The 21,871-nt window shown below is 50.8% G+C and overlaps 1 protein-coding gene across 1 annotated transcript in view; it reads left to right on the top strand.

The window, feature by feature from the left end:
• dtx1 (deltex 1, E3 ubiquitin ligase) overlaps positions 1-21,871 on the top strand; it is a 52,814-nt gene that overhangs the window by 6,229 nt on the left and 24,714 nt on the right.

Here is a 21,871-nt window from a genome sequence, read left to right as displayed (position 1 = left end):
AGTACAATTCAGATTGCGAACGCGCTGAATTTTTTCCACTTTGACGTGACCACTCTTTTGCTGTTCTGAGGCCAGTTGTTTGAGCGCAGTACAAATGCCAGCACCCTCCTGATTCATTAGGGACACTGATCTGAGACACTGTGCGCAGCGACTCGAGCTCTCCCCCATCATTAATATATAAGATAAAAGCACACAAGTCCCCCAGCCCCCCCCCGCAGCCGGCCGGCCGTTTGTCAGTGGTTACCGTGGCGGCGCAGACGGGCCTGACGTTTATCGGCCCTCGCTGTGCACTTCAGCGTGTTACCGTCCGCTCTACTGGGATAAAGCTGTCACAACACGCGCTGACGAACAGCATCCCCCCGCAGTCATTCTGAGCTTTCAGACATTTTGAGCCCCGATCACCGCCAGTTTTACCTGCCTAACTCCAGCGCACGCATCGATCCCCCCAACCCCCTCCCCAATCTCCCTCCCGAACGGGTCACGGCGGATCGCCCTAAAAAACACCAAAGCCCAAACGCTACAGCGAACTTCGGTCATGGGAGACCGGCTTGCCCCGTCACGGTCAGGAATTGAAAATTACAGAGCATGTCTGCTTTATTAAAACAGTACTGACACTGCAGTCCGCACGCAGCGGCACTGTATACAGCTGTTTGTGTTTTAGACGGTTGATGTGTATTTTTTTTTTTTTTTTTATTCAAACTTAGAATAGCAATTCTTAGAAGTGGTTGATACATATACGGATATTATATGTTCATTTTAATCTTTTTTAAATATCAGTTTAGATCCATAAAAGAGCAACCCTGTCTGTTTCGTGCCCACCATCTTTTTTTCCATGGCGCTACATTTTAAAGTTATTTTGAATTTGTTTATCATATGAAAGCCATGTTGGCCAGGCTTCTGGACACTATGGCGTCATGCACCAGGAGAAGCCATGATTGACTGCATGTGTGTGAGCACATATGTGGTGTGTGTGTGTGTGTGTGTGTGTGTGTGCGCGTGTGTGCGTGTGTGCATGTGTGTGTGCGTGTGTGCGTGTGTGTGTGTGTGTGTGCGTGCGTGTGTGTGTGCGTGCGTGCGTGCGTGCGTGCGTGCGTGCGTGCGTGCGTGCGTGCGTGCGTGCGTGCGTGTGTGTGTGTGTGTGTGCGCGCGTGTGTGTGTGTGTGTGTGTTGGCTCTGATTAGACACCGCTCTGGTGTGGCCGCGGCAGGACTGCGATGGGGTGGGGTCCTGGGGCCACAACGTGGAGCCCCCAGACGGACGCGGGGCGCTATTTTGACTCGCGCCTCCCTGTAATCAGCGTAACCGCTGGCAGCACAGGAAGCAGGGCCGAGCTCACGTTGGGTTCGGGTGTCACGGCGAGCGCTGTGTGAGGTGGGACCCAACCTGAGGTTGAGGCGCAGATGTGGAGTTCAGGGGTTCAGAGAGAAGGCCACACGCAGGAAGTGCATCTCGCCACGTGATCATAAAATGTAATAGGAGCTGCATGCTTTACATGGTCAGCCGGAGCTGCTGGCTCAGATTGCGACAGTTTCTGCTGGAGGTTGTAGCATAGCTACAGTTGCAGCAAGAACTGTGAAGACATCCATAGCATAATTACAGTTGTATCAAGCACTGCAAAAGCATTCATAGTATACCTACAGTTGCAGCAAGAACTGCAAAGATATCCAGAGCATAACCACAATTGTAGCAGGAAATCCAAAGACATTAATAGCATAACTACAGTTGGAGGAAGAGTTGAAAAATTGCAAAGGCATCCATTCATTGTTTTTTATTTCCAAGTACCTTACAGTGTACTGAGATTGCCTGAATAAGGCTCTGGTGCATGATGTAATTACCCTCTCCCTGACGTTGTATTTGGCTGGATATGTATATCTGTCTTCCTGTTTTTTCCATGCATCTTCAGTGCGTCTATGATAAGCATCCACCCTTTGGTGTACATGAGGCAGCAAGTGAGGAACTGTGAATGTGACAAAATGCCAGCTAGACTGAAAAACTCAGAAAGTTGAGGCTCTTGGTTTTTCGCTCCGTGTGCTTTTAGTAGGAATTGCTTGCCACATCAGTGAAACCTGTTCCAGCACAGTTGATTGGCAGTAGCAGCACAGTTTGCGTAGGGGTTACACTGCTCGGTGGCGTCAGTGTAATGGCAGTTAGCGTAATGGTAATGGTCACAGTTGCTGCATGGCTGTAATGGCAGTAAGAATGGGTGCAATTGAAGATGCAGTGGCGCTGGCAGCGGTAATGTTCGGCATCAAATCAAAGGCCTGCTCACCTGGAACAACAACTCAGTAATGTTGGCTGATAACACACTTAGAATGGGTTTTCAGCTGTAAAATAATGCCGACCAATCACAATGATGTAAAAAATGGTGCAATTCCGTTAGTGACCTTTAATGGTCAGCATGGAAGGTGGCAGAATTTAAAAATGGGAGGAAAAAATCAAGAAAAAGCCCATGCCGCATGACGAATCCAGCCCCCTTAGGGTCCCAGAAGGAGAGATGGGTGGGAGATAGGAGGTAAAGCAGTAAAGGGCTTGTGTGACATGGTAACTTCTCCAGAGAGACTGCAATTGAAACATAATGATAGGTGTGTTGGACAATAAAGCTTTCTTTGGTGGTAATAAAACAGTTTATAGAAATAGTTATTTTTATGTATTTTATGTATTTTTATGTAGTTGTCATTATCACTATTATTATTGACACGTTTGGCTGGGGCTTGACGGTGTAACAGGAGGTTTAGTGGTAAATGGTAAAATATGCGTAGCATTGGCACAGTTAAGCATAAGGAGTTCAATTGGTACGTTGGTTTGGCTCTTTGTGTGCCCGTGTATGCGTGTGCGTGCGTGTGTGTGTGTGAGTATGTGTATGGTGTGTGTGTGTATGCCTGTGCGTGTGTTTTTGTGAGTATGTATATGATCTGTGCCTGTGTTGTGTGCGTGTGAGTCTGTATGAGTATGTGTACGTAAGTGTGTGTCCAGGCTTGGAGAATTGTCCAGTGCAGCGGAGCAGTAGGCCGGTACATTGTGGGCTCCTTTCCAGGGAAACATCGATCTACTCCCAATCCCCAGGGGTGTTTTTGAGCCCATCTGAGCTCAAAGGGCTGATCCATCCACTCCCACCACAAAGAGGGCGTCCAATCAGCATCTCTGTCACACCCCAACGGTCTATCCGTTTGATCCAGTGGTGCCCGGGCTGCCACAGGGGACCGAGGTGCTGCCCTCTAGCTGTCAGACCTCTCCCTGCAGCTTTCTGTGAATCAGAAAAACAGCAGGAGAGCTATTGATATAGCCCACACGCAAGGTCAAATGGATTTTATAAAATAATACATCCATTCAAAGCTGCTCAAGTACTTGGTGAAAATGGTAATGATAAAGGGAAAAAAAAACTGTGATGATTTGCAGCTCGCAAAAAAATAGGTGACTTTATACTATATTTATCATACCGTTTGGTCACGTGATAAAATTTCTTTCCTTTCGGGAGCTTTACGTCAGTGCGCGGGTGTTTCTGTTCATCTATTGACACAAGTGAGGCTGAAAAGAGCAGCAGCCCAGTTTCGGCAAAACCGCAGAGAAGTGATTATCAGTCAGCCGCAGTCTGCAGTGTTAACTGGGAAGCCTTCCGGAGGTCTCTCTCCCCGAGCGTCTCTCCCACAGATGTGCACAGGAATGCTAGCTTATCCTCAGACAGGAGCCTGCTCCCCCTGGGTTACGGTTTCCAGGAATCCGCGGGCCGCCGTGATGCAGCTCAATGTAACGCACCCCTGTCTGACGGGGGCTCGTCAGCTGATAAAACTCTAACGAGCAAATGCCGCCTCCCTGGCTCAGAGGGGAATTCGGCCGTGCGGTCTCTCTCTCTCTCTCTCTCTCTCTCTCTCTCTCTCTCCCTCTCTCTCTCTCTCTGTGTCTCTGTCTCTGCTTCTCTGTTTTGGTTTCGCAGCCGTGAGAACCTTGTCTCCTTTGACCTGCCGCGAGTATTTGTGGACCTGGTTGACTAATTAGGGCAGGTTTGCCACTGCTGTCGACCGTGGTGGTGGTGGTGGGGGGGGGGGGGTCTGCAAGTTGGAAAAAAAGGCGTGAAGCAGAGACAGAAAGAAACCTGTTTTATTTTTTTTTTGCTTCAACGTATTATAAGTGAGCTGGTCCTCTCAGGGGCGTAGTTGAGTGAGTGTTCAGGGCTGTAGGCCGCTGTACTGTAGAGTCAGCAATGTGTGTGTGTGCGAGGAGCGTCAGTGTAAAACCACATTTTTGGGCTCTGTGGTGCGGGCGAGACAGGGGATTCACGCTGTGTACGTGTCCTGTGGCAGGTTCTCCGACCATGTGACCCCATTCCTTCACTCTGCAGCGACGCAGACTCAGGTAAAATAATCATGACTGAACATGCGGGACAAAACAGAAAAGATAAACAAGGCTAGAGCAGTCTGATATGAAACAACGGTGGTGACGGCTCTACGGTGCTTCGAGTCTGTAACCCCGGCAGTGGTCCAGTTCCGTGTTCTCTGAGCCATCAGAGAGAGTTCTGGAGGCCTGGAGTGATGGATCAGAACCCTGGGCATCAAGCAGCACCATCCAGCCCGGTCGCTTCCCACTGGAGCCCCTAATCTGTTGCCAAAGCAACGTCAACGCACGGCCCCCGGCTGCAAAAGGAAGCTTATCGGGTCACTTGAGAACAGAACTGTCTGCTTTTCGTCTTACCTGCTTTCCCACGTGTGTGTATGTGAGCCTGTTAACTCATTAGCAAAGGGGAGCGCTGTTTTCTCGCAAGCTGGTTTCGACAAAGGTGGGAGCTGTATTTGGAGGGAAACGTGCCCGTGTCAGTATAATGTTCCCAATAAGAAAACTGAAAGTGCCTCTTACGAGATATATATATGTATATATATATATATTAGTACAAATTTCAGTCATGTATTTTCCAAATACATTTCAATGCGAAAGAACATAAAATTTTTAAAAAAAATGTGTCTGAATACTATACCTGTAATTGTTTATGGTCTCTTGTTTTTTCGGACTCAGTACTCAGCGCTTCGAGTTTTACAAGTACGCAGTACTGCAGTATTAAGTTTTGTAAGATTCTGCTGTGACAGTGCAAGATGATCAATGTGCATTTTGAGAATCTGAAAGTACACAGCACCACATTTTTATGAAAGGTAGTATATTTTGATGTGCAGCAGCTTGTGTATTTTAATGCAAAAGACAAAATACTCGAAAGCATTAAAGACGCATCATTCAAACGCTTGCATTTTCAATGCCGCCTCTCCCTGCGTTTTGACTTTGTGCAGCGTCCAGCCTCACGCAGGGAAACAGTTGAGTGCGGAGGTGAAAACGGGCAGATGTGTCTCCGCTCCGGCCTGACCCGAGACAAACAGGCTCGCTGAATTGACTTTCCCTTCTCCGCAGACAGGATGTAAATATGATTGTGTGTGCTTTGATCCAGGCCCGCTGTCTCCCAGCGCTGCCTTTTATGGGTGGGTTTTTTTTTTTTTTATTTATATTTTTTTTGAAGAGCAGCGCGTTCACATTGCGGCCCACAGTGAAGGATTGCTTCAGGATTCCTCACGCGGTGAATAGATCACAGTTCACAGGAAAGAGGATGGCCTGTTTCCTGGAGAGGGTGACCCAAACCGCCCCCCCCCGGAGCTCCAGGAAGGCCAGGAGGAGCCTGTGAATTCTCCCGCTGAGGTGAAGGGGAGGAAAGGAAGAGGGAGCTGAAAAATAACCCCACCAGCCCCAGCTCTTTGCTGCTGAAGGCAGTGGTGTTACAGGTTGCCTGTGTGGAGTTGCACATCCTCAGTTCAGGGTACAGTCACAGGGCTGCATGATGTTAGGGTCATGCCAGGGAATGGACATGTGGGAGAAGCCCCTCTGTGGGGAGGAGGGGGATGAGTACGTTTGTCTTACAGTGTCCTTGTGGCTCCTGAAAGGACAAGGTTGAACTGTATAGGAGTGTGCTCTTGCATGAACAGGGACAGCCACGAGTGTGTGTATCTGTGACCTCCGAGTGCATATGTAATATGTAATTGTGTGTGTGTGTGTGTGTGTGTGTGTGTGTGTGTGTGTGTGTGTGTGTGTGTGTATGTATGAGCGGGCGAGCGTGTATGAGCATGTGTGTGCCTGCATGTGTATCTGTGTCAGTTCCATGTGTATGTGCATGAGTTTGTATACTATACGTATCTATATGCATGTGTGTATGTGGTGTGCCTGTGTGCGTGTACCTGCATGTGTGTGTACGTCTGAGCGTGCTTGTGTGTGCATGTGCACGTGCGTGTGTATGTGTGTGTGTGCACGTGTGTGTATGAGTGTGTGTGTGTCTGTGTGTGCGTGAAGCGTGGGGTCAGCGAGGCAGCAGGACAGCAGCACTCTCCCTGCGTGACTCCGGGCCCGGGCAGAGCGGCCCTCTGACTGACAGAATGAGGTTAGGAGCGGTTTCAAAGGAGCTCTGAGGTGAGGAGAGATCGGAGAGATGGGAGAGCGGTGTTCATGACAGGCCTCTCTCTCCCCCACTGTACCCACAGCAAGATAAGGAGGGAGGAGCCGGATTAGGATTTCAAACGTCGGCCTGCACGGCGAGCCACCAAAAAAGGGCTCTCTAACCGCCGTCAGCATTCTCCCCGCCGCCAGCCCCTTGAAACGTCCGCCTCCGGGAGCCGAAACACTTCCCAGGATCCCCAGCTTCTTAGGCCTCGCATATGGTTCCGGCAGCGTTTCTGCAAACATCGAGGCAGCTTCGTCTCCGAGCAGGTGTCGAGAGAGGAGGCGAGGCGCGTTCTCCGTCTTCAAAGGACGCGAGCAAGGAAGGAGGCACGCAGAAAACCCTGCGGGCTTTCTCTCCCTCTCTCTCCCTGTCATCAATCTCTCCAGCGGGGCCCGGGGGGAGGATTGGCGGTCGGACCGATTGATTGGAGGAGGGGAGGGGGAAAAAAAAAAGAGAAACGCTACAAGATAGAAGCCGCCGAAATGAAGGCTTTCTGAGGCCCCCTGTTTGCGTGCGGCGCACTCCCTCACCAGGACAGCGAGACAGCAGAGAGGGAAAACAACACTTCTGCTTTTTTTTTTATCTCTTCTCTGCCGTGGCGTGATTTTTCAGGGACTCTGAAACGGCCCCTCTGTCTGGCTGCAGCAGGCCCCTGCGTGTCACTCAACAGCGCATCCCCCCCCCCCTTCACACGCATTCGCGGGCCGCGGACGGAGATGATCTCAACCCGCTTTTACAGGAAACAAATGTGGGAAGAAGGGTGTTTCTCCACAGGTTCGTAGTTTTAACCGGCAGAACAGGAAGCGTGCTGGGGTTAGCCGAACAATATGCTGAGTGCGCCGTTTTTAAAGTCCTTCTCGCTGATAAGGAATTATGCGGCCGTGCATCTTAAAAGGTAGATTTTGAGAAGGGTTTCGCTCGCTGTGGTCTCTTCAAGTTGCAGATTTCAAAAGCGCTGCACCTTTGTTAACACCCACTGGAACGGCACGCTTAGCTTTAGGCGCGCTGGGATAAGTCTTGGATCAATCCACGCAAATAATCCCAGCCATTAGGGTTGCATTTTTCGTTTGCATTTGTACTAAGGCGCGTTCGCTGAATGCACTGCTGATGGTGAAAGACCCACTTCCCCCACAGGATATGTGTGTGAGGCTGAGGTTGGAATGGAGTATGTCACTAACCCCCCTGACCGCCTGTTTCTCAGAAGTGAGTTGTTCGGGCTGATGACTGTGTTTCTCAAAAGAGGGTCATTACAAGAAGTGACTTTCATTTCTGAATCTGAGGTGTCTTTTTCTCTCTCGAACCCACGCTGTGGAGAGCAGTGAGTGGAGGAGGGGGGCACCTCGAGGCCCCGTTTCGCCCCCGTCCTGTCCCCTCAGTGCGGATACAACGCCCCCCTCTGTCTCCCAGTCCCCACCCCTCCCCCCACCTGCGGTGTGCCTGCGGGGGAGAGAGATGGAGTGTCTCCTTCATGAGATGTGACGGTCGAGGGGGCCGGGGGGGAGGGAGGAACGCAGAACCAAATACACGGGGTGGGAATCGAGACTGAGAGGCAGCAGATGCGTTTCCCAGATCTCTCCCTCGCTGTTTTTCCTCTTTTCTTTTCCCTGTCTTTATCTATCCCCTCTCTCCATCTTTCCCTCCTTTTCCTTCTATCTTCTCCTCTCTCTCTCTTTCCCTTTCCTTTCCTGTCTTTATCTTTCTCTTTCACTCTTTCTGTATGTGTCTGTCTCTCTCCTTTCCTCTCTCTTTACCTTTCTCTTTCTTTCTCTTTTTCCCTTTCTCTTTCTCTCTCTGGCTTTCCCTCTCCTTTCTCCTCTCTCTCATTTCAATTCAATTCAGTTCAAATTTGCTTTACTGGAATGAATTGCGCTGTGTAAATATTGCCTGAGCACATAACATGCACATGTACGTATGTAAATATACACACGTGTACATACATATACATATATGCATTCATAGAATACATGAAAAGGAAGGGACAGGAATGATGTAGAACAAAAGGATCAAATGGAATAATGGCTACAAATAATGAATATATAATGGTTAAACCAAATTATCTGATAATGATTTGTGGTTAATCACTGTCTCTCAGGCTGAAATGGATGGGCTGCTATCAGGGTCATCAGTCCTTCCCCTAGCAGGACTCAGTTTTTTATTTATTTATTTTTTCATTTTCTTTCTCCCGCTCTCTCTCTCTCTCTCTCTCTCTCTTTCTTTCTCCGTTTCTGGGTAAGAGTCAACTTTCCAAATCTCCCCTTAAGTCCCCCAGTGATGCGGTCACAGGATCTGTCAGTGCCTCTCTCTGCTGGGCCCTCTGTTGATGTAGCCTTTGTTTTAATCACTTCCCTTGGAAAGTACAGCCGGTTCTTTGACTTCACGGCAGCACCAGAGTGCAATACAAGCCTTTTCCATTCTCCCGAATGAGGCATTATTGGATTGTGATTACGGCGCTTTTGTAATTCAGAAGGTTCTGGAATTCCGTGGAATCATCCCTCCTCCTGGTTGCCAGGGAAGGGAAGTTGCGCTCGCTCTTTTTTGATCCTCTTCCAGTCACGAAAGAGAAGGTACCCATAAAGCATTGCGTTAAAACCTGGGAGGCTTCTCATATTGTTCCCCCTGGAAAAGCGATAGACAGCAGACCGGTTTCCAACGTTGAGGGTTCCTGACCGCGTCCGCTGTGACGCCCCCATTGCTCAACCTTTTCCGTCAGCGATCAAAGCGAGGTGACGTGACGATGCTGCGCATACATGTGCGAGAGATCAGAAACTCTCGCCCTTTCATCTTTTCTGAACTCAGCGAATCACAGCTTTCGCGGCTGATGGATCTGGCTGATTCACACTTGCCGGCGCTCTCGCAGATCAGACGACCTGCCCCCCCCCCCCCCCCCCATCTCGGATGGGCGTCGGCCCTGTGAACTCCATCCAGCACTGGGACCCGCGTTCCACATCTCATTATGTTACATTTCACTCCTCGCAGATCTCTCTGTCTGGGCCTGAGAAATCTCTCCTCGTTGTGGTTTTTCTTTTATGGGGCCAAGAAGTGGAAGGCTAGGCGGTGTGTATGTATATGTGTGTGTGTGTGTGTGTGTGTTTCTTTGTGTTAGAGAGTGTGTGTTTACGTGTGTGCGTGTGCATTAGTGTGTTTGTGTTTTTTTTCCGTGCGTGTACACGTTCGTGTGTTTGTGCGTTTGTTTCCAGGCCTGTATGCATGTTTGTGTATGTGTGTGTGTGTGTGTGTGTGTGTGTGTGTGTGTGTGTGTGTGTGTGTGTGTATGTGCACATGTCTGTGTGTGTGTGTGTGTGTGTCCGCGCACGTGTTTGTGTATACACGGGTATTTTTGTGTGTTTATTTCCGTGTGTGAATGCGGGTGTGAATGCGTGTGTGTGTGCATCCGGTTGTTTGTGTACGCGTGTACGCGTTTGTGTAAGTGTGTTTACGTGTTCGTTGCTGTGCTCCCGCGCTTGTGTGCACACTTGTGTTTATTCCTGAGCGTGCAGTGCATGTGTGTGTGTGTGTGTGTGTGTGTGTGTGTGTGTATGGGCTCGGAGAGAAGGACACCTCTCCGGGTCAGACAGCGAGCGGCCTGGTTACGGAGTCAGGGGCTTCCAGGCGCAGCAGCTCTCCCTGACCGCTTCCCCTCATACGGCCTGCACACCTGCGCCTCCCGGTTGCACACACGCTCCGCTACGCTCTCTGCGGCCGGTCTGGGGGGGTGGTGGTGGGGTAAACGCTTCTCATCAGATTGATTCTTTGTTTCATGTTGCGAGAGGGGTAATCCTCTGAAACCTGAGCTGGGTGCGTTGCCACGGCTCCAGCCGCCTCTGGGGGGCCTGTGGTTTCCCTTATCGATGGAAGCCGCTCGGCCCTGAGGAACGGCACAGTGGCGCTTGCTTGGTTTCATTTTCAAAACAGAGCTGTGTTATTAGTGTGCTTATCAGAGGGTTATTTTTCTTTTTGCCTGGCTGTAACATTCAAACAACTCGCATCTACTTTGCGTGCACTTTAAGTCTGTATGTGTGTGTGTGCGCGTGTGTGTGTGTGAGCATACGTGTCTGTGTGTGTGTGTGTACGTGTGTGTCTTCATATGCATGTTTGTGTGTGTTTGTGCACATGTGCGTGTGTGTGTGTGTATGCGTATGTGCTTGCACGCATGCGCGCGCACGTGTGTGTGTGTGTGTGCATGCGTATGTGCTTGCACGCATGCGCGCGCGTGTGTTTGTGTGTGTGTGTGTGTGTGTGTGTCTGCTCCAAGGCTCCGAGTGCCTCCCCGACTTCTCCCTGCCCCCTTCTCCCTTCTCCTTCGCTGTGTGTAATATGCACGCCTGTCCCCCAGTCTCAGGCACCTGGAATCCCTTTGCTCAAACACTCTGGCAGAGCCTAATGGAAATAAGGAGGGGAATTACTGCGACAAGCTGGGGGGCGGGGGGTTTGGGGGAGGGGGGTGTCCAGGCTTGGCAGGCTAATGCAGGAGAGCGAGGAGTGGCCGGGGGTGGGAGGGGTTCGCACCTCATAAACGTTCAAGCCCGGGCTGTGTCTCTCCTGGGACTGCGATCAATTATTTTGATTGTTTGCAGCGTGTCCGCAGGCCCCTGCGCAGAATTCTAATGGGCCCCCACCTGCTGAGCTCTCTCCCACCCGCGCGCGCACCTCTCTCCCGGGGCCTCGCTGCGATTGGTCAGCACTAGGGATGTAACCCCTGCCCCCTCCTCCCAAACAGGTGTCCGCAAAAACGCGGCGGGACCCGTGTCACGTCCGCGTTCGGACAACCCCTGCGGCTCACTTCCCAGACAGTTTAATTAATTGATCGTGTCAGCAAACACCCCTGTTGCGGGGGGGGGGGGGGGGGGAGGAGAGGGGAGTGTTACCACGGTTTCAAGGTGAATTATATTCAGACTGAGAAATCCCTCATCCCTCACCACCGACGCGCTCCGCAGCTAAAGGCCTTTCGGGCCGGGATATCCTTCCCCGCGCGCAGCGGCGTAGGAGGCGCGCGCGCCGCAGATAAGCGGAATGTCAAAAGTTGTGTTTCTTTTTTTCCCCCGGTTATCCCATGATGCTTTGGAGTCAGCGGTGTATATGATGGAACTTGTATCATTTGGAGGAGATTTGGGCTTGGGGTGGAGGGTAAAGGGGAGGGTAATCACAGTTGCCTCAGTAAATATCCAACTGTATAAATGCTAGCTTGTGTAAGCTGCTGTAGATAAGAGCATGTCCCAAATGGGAATAATGTAATGTAATGGTTAAGGGCCCAAAATTTGCCTGGTAACTTCCCCCTTACCTGCTTCCCTCGTCTGTTCATATTCTGTACAGTTTTTTAAATCCTTCCTCTCAAGGAGCACCTCTGGATTGTTAAGAGATTAGAGGGGCACGGCCTGGCCGAGGATAACTCCGCTCTGCCGTATGATAGAAGGTTCCGTCCTAATCTGTGTGAACCCCACATCAGCTTAGCAGTGGGACTTTACAGGAACTGGCCCGTGATTTGGTCTCCCAAGGTGAGATCTCTCGCGAGCAGCCAGGCCCCCGGTAGCAGATTACGAGGGTTTTCTCTGGCTGGGCTCTGGGAAGACATGAGAGGATGTGTCTGGCTGTTAGCCCTGGCTGCAGGTGCCGGTGTCTGCGAGCATAACGCCGACGAGCGGTGACCGCAGGAGAGACCGCAAGGCACCCCGGCTCGTCGGCCAATCGCGATCACGTTCAGTTACCGCCGCTTCCTCTCGCTCGGTTGGTCGGTTTAGCTAAGAGGCAGCTCAGGGAGAGCAGGGGGTGGGGGATGGGGGTTTAGCGTCAAGCACACTTAGCATCAGCCCGCTCCACGCTGACTCATGTTTCGAGTTTCCAGCCCCGAAACAGAACTTGCCGCAGCCAGTGGCAGTACCGCGTGTCACCCGTGTCTCCCTATCGATCGGGGGTTTAATCAATCCTCTTACGTCTAATCTCCAGAGGCGGTCAATTTCCAGTTCCCCTGCTTCTTCCGCTCTGATCTGCTTTGGGTTGGCAGTGTGGCATAGTGGTAAGGAGCAGGGGCTCATAACCGAAAGGCTGTTGGTTCAGTTCCCCGCTGGGGCACTGCTGCTGTATTCTCGGGGCAAGGTACTCAACCCACAGCTGCCTCTTTGAATATCCAGCTGTAACGATAGATAACATGTAAAAACTGTAACCTATGTAAGTTGGTCTGAATAATGACAATAACGTGACATACTGATCACGGTCAAAAGAACAGCCCAGCGCACCACTTTCTTCACGTCCAGCCACGTCAGCCTCTGTCACAGCCCTGACCGGCATCAAAACGACACTCTTTTCACAGAAGGGCTTTTAAGATTAGGCTGGACCTGTGCCATGCCACTTTGGGGGGGGGGGGGGGGGGGTTTAAACATGCAAGCACAATGATTGCGGCATAAATTCCCCCAGGGAGGGGCAAGGACACCGAGCACTCGGCAGGGCAGGTGGGGGGGTGGGGATGGGAGGGGGGCGGAGGTTGTACACAGAGCCCCTGACAGCAGATTAGAGTAGATAAACAGGTAGTTTATGCTGCTGTTTTATTCATTCCTGCTCCCCGGCCTCACGGCGAGACGCTGTTCTGCTGAGCGGGGGGGAATGAGCGTGTGACCGGCCGAGGGCTGACACCACATATTTCCTTGTCACGGGGATGTATAAGTAAGCTGAGTGCTATGTGACGTTGCTCCAGGCAGGTGAAGCTGGGGGGGGGGGGGTTGAAGGGGAGGCAAGGGGGGGCATGGTTGTCTGTCGCCCACATGCCCCTGTCCCACTCCAGCTCTACGCTTCGTCACCAGGTGGTTGGCGGGGCCGGGCCCCCGAGGCTGCCCCCAGGCTGCGGTCAGAGGGCCGCTTGGTACCGCTGGAGACCAGCGGGGTCCAGGACAGAGCGGTCTGAGAGAATGCGGAGGCGCAGGGCCGATGAGTGGAAGTGATGCTTTGTGACACTCTCACACAGGGCGGGCGGGTAGGTGAGCGAGGGGTGCCAGGGAGCAGGTTTTGGCAGCAGGCACGAGCCTCGGCACCGGTCGTTGCGGAAGGAGAAAGACGGGAGGTGTATGCCCCCCCCCCCCCCCCCCCCCACCATACCCCCCACCTCCTAATCTGTTGCATTTGCTGCAGTAGCTGGCAGGTAGAGTAACTTAATTTGTTCTCTTTTTTTGTTGCCTCTATAACTGCAAGCACTGCACAATCGCAGCGTAACAAGCCAACTCCCCAGGGCTGCAGCAAAAGAGGGCCACCCCCCCCCATCCCCCCCCCCCGGCCCGGGCTCTCTGTGTGGTGGGCTGACCCAGCCTGCGGGGGCCGGTTTGCTGCAGTGTACACATCGTAAGCCTGCCTGAGTAAGACGTTCTCTCTCTCTCTCTCCCTCCCCTCCTTTCTCTCTCTCTCTCTCTGTCTCTCTCTTTCTGTTTTTCTTTTTGAGCGTCTCACCTTTTACCTCCCCCTCACCACCACCCCCCCACCTTTTTAAAGTTTCTGCCCTTTTCGTCCTCCCTCTCTCTCTCTGAATCGAAAGTGTAATTCTAGGCTGCTGCCTCCTCTGCAGTTCCTTTTGAAATGTCCCGCTCAGAGGAGGAGTGAGAGAGAGGGAGAGAGAGAAATAGAAAGAGAGAGAGAGAATTAGGGCCGTGTAGACTACTTGCACAATGGAGCAGACTCCCTCTCGTTGTGTGGAGAGCTCAGCGCAAGAGACACTGTCAGAGCCGCATCCCAGGGTTCAAACGTCTCTCCTCCCCCAGATAATGATTTGTGTGTTATCTCTTCGCCGTCCTGGGGAACGAGCACCTCCTCTCCGAATTGTTGTCTCGCAGAAAGCTTTGACAGGTGGTAGGTTTCCCTAAGACAGCAACAGTCTGTTATGCTATGGATTGCTGGCAGAGGTTGGTTCTCATCCTCTCTCTCTGCTCTGTTGTATTTCGTCGTCGTGACTGCTCCCGTGCTTATTTTGGCTGGCGTCTTGGTTTTTTCGGCTTGTCGTTCGCCGAGGCCTCTTTTTTTCAGATGATGAAAGCAGAATTTCCTTTAAAGATACGCTCGCGGGGGTTATGGATAACGACAGACAATAGGGGCTTTTGAGATTTTTTTTTTTTTTTTTTTTTTTAATCTGTGGTACTGCGCATCACTTATCACGGGGTTTGCTTACGTGGCGTAAATTTTACAGAGGTTGTTGAGGTTATTGAGTATGTTTGAAGGGGAAAGGGTAAACACTATTCTGCCTTTGAGTCAGCTCAGAGGGCAGTGAACCCAAATAAGAGCTTTTACTTAAAGGGACATTTTCCTGCTGGGGAGACTGTGACTGTGAATAGGGTTTGGAAATTCTCCCTCCTCCCAGCCCACTGCTGTGAACACCACTTGGTCAGCGCCCCAGTCCCCACCCGGTGTGTCGGTCTCTCACCGCACATCGTCAACTGAGGGACCACTGAGGCTGAGGTGTGCGGAGGGCTCGCAAATTGATTCGTTACAAACCCGAGCGTGCTCAGAGGGAGCTGCCTCCCTGTTAGCGCGCTAAGCAAAGCAGCACGTTCGCGCACAGAGGCCTGCCAATCGGCCCGCGGCGACTGGGGACTACAGCAGCCTCCTCTACATGCAGGCTTAATTACCATTCAGCTGTAATTCAATAGCTCTGCCTCCGTACCTGTGGCTGGGCCCTCAGTTTTTTTCCCCCTGTATTTAAAGGAAAGTGTGGAATTATTTTTAATAGGCTTAGCACTAGGAGAGGTCTAAGTGGGATTAAAGAGGCCTGTCAATCACTGGGCATGCAAATGAGGCATTGCAGCGGGAATTTCTGCTCAGAACCGATTGTGAATGTGGAGTGGTTGGGTCTCATAGGCCTTCTGTTTAAAGAAGGGTCTCGGGGCCAGCAGGAGGTAGCATTTCTTGCACGGAGACACCAGTGCAAGGTGATCTGTACCTGAAGTAATTACAGTAACTAAACTGAGAACCTCGGTTTTTTTATACCATTTGAGTGTTACCAAGTAATTGTAAAGAGATAATCAGGAACTTTTAAAATGGTTTTGTAATGTCCATTTGCCTATGTTTACCATCTCCAGTCGGTGGTTCCCAAACATCATCTATATAAACAGGCAGTTAACAAAGCAGTTCATTTGACATTCAGAGCTGTAACCTTCACATGCCCAGGTCCGAAACTTTTGCCACCACACCGCCACCTGTTGAACATGACTGAAAGAAAAGTCATTTTACTGTGTTCTGTATGTGTGAATGACGTTATTATTTGCCTTGTAGTAGTGTGGTATCGCAATGTGTTTTGGATCCTCTGATATAGTGACTGTGATGTATGGTAGTGTGTACGTACTTGGCTTCCCTTAGGTTCTTGGTCGTCTAGTCAGATTGCGCAAGTTAACTTTTGGTAGGGCTTGAATAGTGTTATGCTCACACTCACTGGTCTGGGAATGTTGTTAGCCTGACACTGCTGCTCATTCGACTTGAATGGATGCACTCCTGTTCTCTTTTGCTGAAAGTCGCTCTGGATAAGAGCGTCTGCTAAATGAATATAATATAACATAATGTTAGGGTCTAAAGCAATGGGTGAATGTTTGGGGTGTTCACCAGACAGTGTTGGCTGTCACCCAGGGGTGACAGAGGGGCAGAGCCCGGTGAGGGTGACATGAGGTGGGACAGCGGAAGAGGGCAGCACTCCCCGCCAGTGGGGGATGCTGGGAAAACACTGCTCCACCCGTCCGGTGCCCCGTGGTCCTTACAGACTGTCCCCTTTGGTGAAACTGTCCGACTGGAGCATCTCCCCTCCATCTCCCCTCTCTCGCTCTCGTCCTCTTCTCTGCGCCTCCGCTCCGGTTTTGAAGGCAGACGCAGTGCTTGTCATTGCCGCGGACAGTACGTCTTGTGTCGTTGCTGCGCTCAGCACTATTTTCACATTTTTGAGCTCAGTGGATTGATAGCTCTGTCAGGCGCTGGTGTTCCAGGACCCTTTCCGAGTAACTGCGTCGCTGCAACGCCAGACCTACATTGACGAAATGTCGCACGTCAGAGGGGACGTTACTTTCAACACCCCCAGGGGTGAACCCAGGTGGCGAAATCCCTGGTTTTGCTTGCTAAGACTAAATTACTTAACTGACCACCGAGGTCAATGAGCGGCGGGAATTTACACCAGTTAAACACTTTGATACAGTTTCTGCCACATACTCATCGGTGTGAGAGCAGTTGGACTGTCAGAGGAAACTGTCTGTCTGCAGGGGGGGTTGAGCTGAAGGAGGTGAGTGGCAGTGCAATCACAGAAAAGTCTGTCATCTGTTTGTCTTGGCCTGCCGTTTGTGTCAGTTGGAGTACATGAGTAATCTCTTGGCGCCGTTGCGACATTGTGTCAGAAAACTGTCGATTCCTGCTGTTGATTGAGCTCAGAGTTACCTGATTTATTGTGTTCCTGAACCAGTTAAGGCCAGTGAAAGCTTAATGGGGCCTTGGAGAGGCGTTGAAGATGAGCATACGGTTCTCTCAACGTTGCTATGATGTGGAAATGTGTTTGCTCAGCATGGAGATGTGGCATCTCCAGTGGCAGGGAGGAGTCACTATCCAGAACTTTCCCTGCTCTTGTCCCGCTGCTGATGGAATGACCTTCCACACTTCATCCGTTCTGCCAAATCCCTCACTATCATTTAAGAAACATCTGAAGACACAGCTCTTTCGCACTCACCTTATCACCTGAATCGCCGCCACCTAGAGCAATTTATTATGTCCTAAACTCTGTTTTGCTTTAAAAAAAAATTTAATAGTTTAATGCACTTGTGTTTCTACCATCTAGCTTGTACCTGGCCAACTATTGAAACTTGTACTGACTTCATATATGGCTTTTGCTTGTGTTGTACTCTGCCTCACATTTAAGCTGCTCTGGATAAAAGCATCTGCCCAATGAATAAATGTAATGTAAATGTAATGAGTGGTGGCAGTGTGGTATAGTGGTAAGCAGCAGGGCTTGTAACTAAAAGGTTGCTGGTTCGATTCCCCACTGGGACACCACTGCTGTACCCTTGGGCAGGGTATGTAACCCACAACTGCCTCAGTAAATATCCAGCTTTATAAATAACATGGATAATAAATGAATTGATGGCTGTATAGATGGATAACGTGTAAAACTGTAACCTATGTAAATTGCTGGTCTGAAGGCCTTTGGCTGTACCTAAAAATTTTAAAATTGTGGTCTAGAATCCATGATTTGGATCGTGATGGATGTGTGTGTTTTCATCCCTTTGAATTCGTTTTCATATTACATCACTCAGTATCACAACATACAGAGTCCGCATCTGCGCCTTTAAATGTTTTCTCTTCAATAAGTTTCGAAAGACGCCGTTAACCAGTCTGGCTATTCCATGGGTTCTGCCTGAAGCAGAAACGGAGGGATTGCTGTAATAAACACAGCTGGATGCAGATGGTTTTCTCAGAGAGCGTACCAGAAGAAGAGGCAGCCCGGGGCCTCTGTGCCCCAAAACCCTGATCGCTGCGCCCCCTCACTGGAGACGGATAGAGTTGTAGTCCCACAGAGAGGGCCAACACAGCTGTATATCACCCACGGAGGGCGAACCCTGTGACCCCAGGAGAGAGGGGACAGCTGGGATATGTCGTGCGTGAGCCGGGGAGTGGGGGGTCACGTAGGGGAGAGGGAGAACGAGAGCGTCGCCGAAGACACAGTCGGGGTCAGGCAGGAAGTGACTGCTCTCACCACGTTTTCCTGCCAGGAAGGGGGGCGGAGGGTTGCACAGAGGGTGCCACAAGGGCAGCCGGGCGATGAACAGGAAGAGCGAAAAGGAATGTTTTCTATAATGCCGTGACTTATTGCTCGCGCAGAGAGCAGCGAGGGGAAGTACTTGGTGCCGTGTGTGTGTGAGCGGAGCATCCTGTTTGGAATTGCTGCCCCGACCTTCACTTCAACTCCCAACCCCCCCCACCCAAACCCCCACTGCCACCCTGATGACCCAATTCAGGCACCCTCACTCTCAGCATAGAAGCCATCAGTAATCACTCAACTCTCTGATCTGCTGTCTTGTCTTCTTGTGCCGTGGTTGTGTGGGGGCTGTAGGAGGCTGTGCATTACATTACATTACATGCATTTAGCAGATGCTCTTATCCAGAGCGACTTCTAGCACAATAGAACACCAGTGTAGCCATTTAACTTGTAGCCATTTAAAAAGTGTACCTATTTAAGTTAAATGAGCATCGGTGTCAGACCAGGCTAACAACACTCCCAGACCAGTGAGCGTGAGCATAGCACATTGTGCTGTGTTGGGCTCAGGCCCTCAGGGCTGAGGTGGAATATGTGGGAGGGAGAGTTTGAGGTGAAGGGGGCCTGGAACCCGTAGACTGCTGGAGAGTACAGGGAGACAGGGCCAGCGCGAGTGTTTGAGTTTCCGCAACGCGGGGGCTCCCGGCCAGCGTTCCTTCCCGCCAGACAGAAGCTCGCAGCCCAGCGTTTGTCTTCTGACGGCTTTTTTCCCCCCCAGTCATCACTGATATCAAAGATAAAACGCATCTGCTCCGCCAGCCACTCGGTTTGGCAGGCTCACTCTCCCATGGCCAGCGATGTAACCCGCTTTTTCCCTTCCTTGCTCAGTTTCCGCGTCTGGCAGCTGAAGGGGTTGCATCACAGCCCGCGCACAGTTGTGTGACGACGCCGCGTCTCTGAGAAATCGGCACCGAGACAGCATCGCGAAGCCTGTCACGTGGTGGAGCGTTTCGGAAGCCAAACGTTAATTTCGCGTTTTAACAAGACTTAGCATATACAAATTTAACAAAACTGAATCAATGGGATTCGGCAGCGCGCAAGCAGCTATGCACGCCTCACATCTATGGCTCTCCAGATGTTTTTAAAGGACAAAACTGAGGTTGGAGTAGACAGTTTGCTCTCCGTGAACAGAGTCTGTGCTATGCAGGGCTTCGGGGCTCCCCGCTGTGCCGGGGGGGAGATGGTTCGCGGCCCCTCGAACAGAACGAGCCGTAAAGCCGGGTCCGTTCCCCGCCGCCGATGGCGGTCGTGATTCAAGGTCACCGCTCCGGATTCTGCTGATGCGTTTTTCTTCCCGGGAGCCGGCAGCGCTGTGAGGCCGCGGGGGTTATTACGACCCCCCCCCCCTACACACACACATACCCCCCCCACCCCACCCTCCGGCCCGCCCCCTCTTTCCCCCGCACCAGCCAGGCACATCCTTCCATTATCACCCCGCTCTCCCCTGTGAGGGAGTGCATTTACCCGTTAAATTAAAGGGGGGGGGTGGAAGTGGGGGGGGGGGGTGCGTGCCTCCCAGGGCAGGCCTGCTGCATGTCCTTGCCGCTGAGCATCAGGGAGATGGATGGGGTGTGGTGTCTCCATTCTCACTGTGTGCTTCGGTAATTGCGCTATAATGGAGCACCATCCTGCACAGGGACAGGGGGTACCGGTACCCCCTCCCCCACCCCACTCTACCCCAGAGCAGGGCAGGGAACCCTGGACAGAGGGCTGCGTACCTCCTCTGTGAGCCCTTATAGCCTTGGAGTGTTATTACCGTGCAGAATCACACTGGATGAGTGTTTTGTCTTCCGCCAGTTTGTAATTGCACCTGAATTAAAGTGTGACCGTCCCCCCCCTGCTGACTGGAAAAACAATGCAACTCCAGCTGGAGCCCTGGGCCAACTGATTAACTAATCCCCATTCTAACTAATCCCCATTCTATAACACTGATGTCCTTTCCTCGAAGGTTCGCTAACACCAGCGTGCGCTAGGGCCTTGTTCCTCTAAACAAGTGGGGAGTTTTAATTTTAATTTTAATTATAAGTGATTGCGCCTGTGGTGTGACAGGCCATTGCAGGTTTGTGATAAGGCCAGGGTTACTAGTGTTGTTTTCAGAAAGACCGTGATGCTACCACATTTTGGAAAGTAAAAAAGGCACTGATCTTGGACCCGGTTTGGTGGGTATTTCACAGTCTGTTTTAATCTCATTTTAATATCCCTGCAGCAGGTCGCTGAGGCCACAGGGGGTGAATTAAGAGTAAGGAATAATCTATCATCAGGAGGAATCTATGAAGTAAGACTGCATTCTGGTTGTAACCAGTTATTGAAATCAATAGCTTGTTTGCTAGCTGTTTTGCAAACACCAGTAAAATCGGATTAAAAAGCTGCCCACTGTGTATTTGTCCTGTTGCCCAGCTATTTCATGCGGAATATTCTGGAAAAGGCTTGTTTTAAATAGCCTCTGTTGCAGTCGTAGTGAAAGTGTGTGCGTGTTTACATGTGTGTGTGACTGTCCTAGAATGGGAATTCATCTCTGAAGGTGCGTCGGAAATTCTGAAAGGAGCGCTGAATCTGTTTTTTTCCATTTTCTCCAATTTTTTGCTTATCACTTGGAAGTGGCATGATCGCACAGGCACCTACTACATTATACACACAACAAAAACAGCCGAGGGAGGTTAAATGCTTTGAAAAAGGGCGTATTTCTAAAGAACGCCATTCATTTTTCGCTTACTTGCGTAGCGCTTATTCTGTCCAGCTTGCAGAATGGCAGTTGAATGTAGTCCTTCACGGTTAGCCCACATTGTAAAGCCATTCATCAATGTCTCGAGTTCCCATCGCTGTTGTCCCACGTATGTAAGAGAAGGTAAATAAATGCATATAGCTGAACGTGACGGCCACATGATTGAAGCGTTCATGGAGATGGAGGAGGCGGGCGCACACAGACGGCGTGTGTCAGCGTGCAAACTCCCGCTCAGCCGTTACTGGCAATAACGGTGCACGCAAGCATGTTTCGAGGACATATAATTTGGCAATAAACTGCACGTGTTCAGACTAAACGAGGTGATTTACATACAGAAGCTGCACTACACAGTGCTGAAAGCCAACCCCCCCCCCCCCCCCACTCCCATGAGTCTGTGTTTGTCACGGTTAAACTGTGGCTGATCCGCGCAGCGATTGGCTCCCAGCCCGGCTCGTTCTCTCCAGCTCGTTTGCGCCGCTCTGGTTCCGCGGAGCGAGAGATGAGACATGAACACGGGCCTGCAGTGCCTATGTGCATAGAAACACTCATGTTTGGCCAGCGAACGAGGCCTTGCTGTTTCTAAGGTTTTCGGTGAAGCTCATTGGTCAGAGATGGCTGAGATAAAAATGAATTTTAAAACATTTTTTATTCTTGTTTTATGAAACAAAGAAGTCCCAGTGAGACATTTCATTCTGTTAGGAGAGGCCTCACCAAGAAGGCAGTATTGACATTCTCTGCTCAATGTTGATATGACAGCCAAGTACAGTAGTCACCCTACAACACTACAGTGAATGAAAAAAAAAAAAAAGATTATAGCAAAGAAAACAGCCGATGTTAATCAAGATTAAAACCATGTGTGCTCTTGGGTTACTGCTCTGTGAATAATGTTTTTTAGGTTGCGTTTTCAGCGTCGATTTTAAAGCTGCGTTTCCTCTCC

This window comes from Megalops cyprinoides, chromosome 4 (assembly GCF_013368585.1).
Source record: "Megalops cyprinoides isolate fMegCyp1 chromosome 4, fMegCyp1.pri, whole genome shotgun sequence".
In the NCBI taxonomy this organism is placed as follows: domain Eukaryota; kingdom Metazoa; phylum Chordata; class Actinopteri; order Elopiformes; family Megalopidae; genus Megalops; species Megalops cyprinoides.
The sequence above is the reverse complement of the archived record's forward strand: the minus strand, read 5'-3'. Positions and strand labels throughout refer to the sequence as shown.